This window comes from Engraulis encrasicolus, chromosome 17 (assembly GCF_034702125.1).
Source record: "Engraulis encrasicolus isolate BLACKSEA-1 chromosome 17, IST_EnEncr_1.0, whole genome shotgun sequence".
NCBI classification, from domain to species: domain Eukaryota; kingdom Metazoa; phylum Chordata; class Actinopteri; order Clupeiformes; family Engraulidae; genus Engraulis; species Engraulis encrasicolus.
In genome coordinates, this window is record NC_085873.1 from 1714497 (window position 1) to 1720181 (window position 5685).

The window sequence follows — 5685 nt, forward strand, 5'->3', positions numbered from 1 at the left end:
GAATTTAACTGTTCGACGACAGAGGAGTCTGGCCTCCTTTTTTCCGTTTACCTGATAGGGTCTAGAATTGTCAGGGTTTTGTCTTCTCTTATTTTACCGTCTTTTCATTCAATAATTTAAGAAAGCATCTGAGAATAGCTTTGTCTTGAGTCTAGATTTAAAGCTATCAATAGTGGGTGCATTTTTTACGTCATCTGGAAGCTGGTTCCAAAGCTTTGAAGCATAGAAGCTAAAGGCTGCCTCTCCACACTTTGTTTTGACTTTTGGAATCACCAGCAAATTCTTCTCCGTTGACCTTAGTGACCTGGTCGGTGCATACAGCTGAAACATATCCAGTAGATATGTGGGTCCCATTCCATTTAATGATTTAAACACAAGTACCATTGCCTTAAAATCAATTCTGTAGCTTACTGGGAGCACACACACACACACACAGTGCTATCTCAGGCAGACATCCGGTACACACCAGACACTGACTTAACCATGCTCACTCTAATGTGGCATTTGAATATTCCCGTCAGTGTGTAGGGGTGTAAATCACAGCCTCCATGACGATACGATACGGTATCGATTTCTTAAAGAAGGGATTTGATTATTTCCGATACTTAAGAATTCCCCACGATACGATACGATACGATTCGATTTGATACGACTTTTTCCAATTACTTTTCCACTTCTGTTATGTTATGGAGCTAGAACACTGGGCAGGGGCCAGCGATTCATTCATTTTCGATTCTTAAGAATGCCCCATGATTCGTTTTCGATTCAATTCGATTAAATCGTCGGCCGTAGGATCGATGCAGCTGTATGTTTTGATTACTATTTACACCCCTATCAGTGTGTATAATTGATTATTTGTGATATTACAACTGGATGCCAAGGTTATATTGTTCTAATTTATCCTGATACGGTATGGTTAAGGTCTGTCATCAACGCGCACAAAGAAGGTAGAGAATGCACGCACATCAGTGGCAAAGGTGCTGGACAAAATAAAGTAACTGAAGTAAATGATAGATGTCCGCAGCACTGTTCATGCTCCCAGTTGTTTATTGGCATGACGTTTCGGACCTTAGTCCTTTTTCAACGCGCACAAATACACGTAGGAGCGCGCGCGAACACACACACACACACACACACACACACACACACACACACACACACACACACACACACACACACACACACACACACACACACACACACACACACACACACACTCAAACACTCATGCACACATGGTCATTCATACAAAAATAGATGCAGTCACATGCTCACAGTGGCACACACACACACACACACACACACACACACACACACACACACACACACACACACACACACACGCATGCACGTACAACCTGCAGCTCTTCACCCTTGTGCTATGATATCATACTGCAGCGTCACTACTAAGCCACATGACGCTGAGCCACACGGAGCCACTCTCTGATATTTTACTGATTTACTGTTTGCTGTCAGTGTGTCGTAATGGGATATATTTGGCTAAATACTTTTGGATGAACATTTAGATCTACTGCGTGAACGGGAACGGCACATACTGCTTAGTTCCCTTACACAGACACACACACACACGTGCACACAGTCACAGACAGACACACACACACACAAACACACACACACACACACACACACACACACACACACACACACACACACACACACACACACACACACACACACACTTGTAGGCTACGTACAAATATGCGATCACAGACATGAATGCATTAGCATGCATGCACAGACTCACACATACACATATTTACACACACACACACACACACACACACACACACACACACACACACACACACACACACACACACACACGCACACACACACACCATGATATCACAGCACAGCATCACTAGTCACTGTGCGTTTGAGACACAGTCTGATATTTTGCTGATTTACCTTGAGCTGTCAGAGCGTCGTAATGGGATATATTTTGTCTGAATGCTTTTGAGGGAACATTCCGATTCACGAGACACGAGTCAGTCACGTCAGCAAATCACTATGGCGGCGTTCAAGTGAAGAGTGCCTGTTGTCATAGCGATGACTAATGGCCATGACGATCGCCGTGGTGACAGAAGTGTGATTTGTGGAAGAGACCACTTGCCTTTACAGTAACATGTCGCGTCAGTGCCAACAGTCATAACATGCCCGTTGCGCTTCATATGAAATATTACAGTGTGTCGTTGATTCAAATAAGATGATTTTTGGCAACGCTTCATTTTACGGTGTCTTTTTTTAGAGTAACTGCTACTACATATAACATATTATTTAATGTATTGTATTATGTACATAGGTGTGTGTGTGTGCGTGTGCGTGTGCGTGTGTGTGTGTGTAAATAAAATAAAATAAACTATAGGCCTACCAAACTAAGAATTTGGTCTGCAGAGTCGTTTGCTTTAGCGCTTTTTTAAAAAATATTACATTACATTATATTACATTACATTGCATTTGGGAGACGCTTTATAACCAAAGCGACTTTCAAAAGAGGACATAAACATAGCCAACATCACTAGCAAATACAAAGTGCACAGGAAATATACAGAACAACAAGTGTAGATGCAAAGAAGGGTTATTTGATTTATTTTTATTTTTTTTACACACACAACACAATAAGCAGAGAATGGTATAGAGAAGGAGATAAGTCAGGCCCGTTGTTTTCCGGTATCCCGTTGACGTCAGGTGAACGTCCCTTTAGGAGACCATCCGAGTTTGAGAGTGAATTACGCCTCTAGAGTGCATTTGTGGGATTGTCTCCTTGGATGACAGTTCAGATTTCGGATGTCAAAATGCAAATTGACGTGTGTCCTCCTCGACACTTCCACCTTGAAATGTTCTTATGGAAATAAAATAAAGGTGCGAAATAGGTTTGTGTTGTGTGTCTTTTTCATTGCACATCATCCAAAGACGGAACACAGGTGTGTGGAATAGCCTGCAGCTATAATGACGGTAAAGACATCGCCAATGACGGTCTAACAGGTCGAGTTCACACTCAGACACAGTGCACCTAGTGATTAGTTCTCAGAAAAAAGACAAAGAAAAAGAGAAACACAATGCCGAAATTGTGTGCAGTAGCCTAGAAGGTTGTCAGAACAAGCACCTATCGGTGTTGTCGTTTCCAAAGGACGGTATGTATTGCACGGTATGTATTGACAGCTGATTTAAAATCCACAGAACGGTTGATTGCTCTGCACGGTTGTTGGCTGGACTGGTCTAATCTCAGTTATCATAACCAATCAATTCCACTGGGCCCACTAACAGTGGGGGATGTAGGCCTAGGCTATGGTGTCCAGTAGGTTATAGACATCTCTTTAGTAGGCTATTTCATACACATAGGCGTATGGTGTCCCATGCAAAGTGGATGTTTCAGACTTCTCGCAAATATTTCCTCACTGCCTAGTGCAGTGTTTCCCAACCTTTTTTGTCTTGCGTACCCCCTAAGCATCTTAGTTGTGCAATTAGTACCCCCTAATTCAGGGATGTCAAACTCAGGCCTGGGGGGCAAATTTGGCTCGCGAAGCCATTTTATTCGGCCCGTGAGATCATTTCAAATATCTTTTACAGTTGGCCCACATACACCCTAATGTATAGCGTAACATGACTTGGACATGAAATTTGCTGTGTCATGGGATGTGCAGACCAAGGGTGGAACTTAAGTTTTTTTCCCCACCAGTCACGGTGGCAGGTAGATTTCAAAATCTACCAGTCACACTGTTTTTACAAAGTGACTGGGTGCTTATTTCCATCCCTGGTGCAGCAGACACATTTGAACTAACAAATATGATGGGAAAGAGTGTGTGTGAAATTTAACTATGAATATGAAGTGCATGTACACATCATTTTAGTCCATTTTTAAAAATAAATGTTGACTTCGGCACGCGACTTCGTCCCAGATTTTGATTTTGGCCCTCGGTCAATTTGAGTTTGACACCCCTGCCCTAATTCATCTTCTATATCGCTTTCTCTGTCCTGATGTGACTGCTCCATACATTTGTTATAATAATTTTTAAAAATCCAAGTACCCCCTGCAGTGTGCTCGCGTACCCCTAGTGGTACACGTACCCCTGGTTGGGAAACTCTGGCCTAGTGCCAAAAAAGGGGAAAACTAATGTGGCTTCACTGACAACTGCAACAGTTAGCCTACTGCAAGCAGCCACTGATATCTACCTGGAGTTGCATAAACAAAATAACCAAAATACGAAAAGTTCATTAAACACCGCGCATTGTGTAGGCATTGGCATTGGCCTACTGTTCTCTCTCTCCCCCCCCCCCCCCCCCCCTTTATTTTTTTTTGAGCGAACCACGCGTTTCGCCCAATGCGTCTTCAGGTTCGCTCTTAAGAACCCGAAGACGCACTGGGATAAGAGCGAATCTGAAGACGCACTAGGCGTAACGCGTTGCTCGCTCAGGAAAAAAATGACAAAAAAGTATCCAGTGTGCGATGTTTAATGAACTTTTCATATTGATCAAGTTTTCCTGCCTTGCACCTGGAGGGGTTGTGCACAAGGACTTCCATGCACAACGAAATAAATACTATATATATACACTACCGTTCAAAAGTTTGGGGTCACCTTCATTTTTCCAGTTATTTGTTTGCAACTCAAGTCGCAAACATCTTTTAAATAGCTTGAAATGGAATAATGGAAAGTACTGAACAGCCACGGGTGAAAAAAGGATTGATTACCCATAAAATTGGTTAAACTGGACAGAAGAGTGAAATCTAACCAAGCTTTTTCACCCATTTATTACATAGAAATATGTGTTCTAGTCCATTTTTCTACAGACATTTCTTTGGTTTATCAGAGAATGCATGGAACTATTGGAAAGCTCAGTGTCTGCCCTTTCCAATGGTAGGTGTATGACATTTGTTGGGTTGCTTCCTCGTCCACAAATTCAAGTCAAAGTAGCTGCATGATTTTCTAGCCATCAGAATGAACCTAGGCCTACTTATGAATGCACGATCCATTCATTCAGGCCAGTGCCATACATCGTTGGAAAGTGTAGATTTTCCTCTTTCAAATGATGTGTATATCATCCTGCATTGTATGGATTGACAAGAGCAGACATCAACTTTTGCATGCATGGGGCTCATAGAGCTCATGGGCAATTCTGGACCTCATCTCATCCCGGGAATGAATCTGTAGAACCGCAACTGGCTATTATTAATGCCAAAGGAGTCTACACTTTGATTAGTACACCAGACTAGACACTACCTTAGTAAAGGTACACTTTGATTAGTCAAAAGTTAGTGATACATTTTGGTCTATTCTATGCATTGCCTATACAAGTAAATCCTACTTTTTCCAATATCAAATTGCTTATTTTTTGCATGCATTAATTTCAGGGAACAATAACTCTATACACTGATTTTATACCAGGACTGAAATTGAAAAGGAATAAGCTTAACTGTCAGAAAGAAGCATTGTGGGAGGAAAGTGTGGTGACCCCAAACCTTTGACCGGTAGTGTATATATATATCTGTGTGTGTGTGTGTGTGTGTGTGTGTGTGTGTGTGTGTGTGTGTGTGTGTGTGTGTGTGTGTGTGGTGTGTGTGTGTGTGTGTGTGTGTGTGTGTGTGTGTGTGTGTGTGTGTGTGTGTGTGTGTGTGTGTGTGTTACCTGGCCAACACCAGGGGTGGAAAAGTAACTTATTACTTTT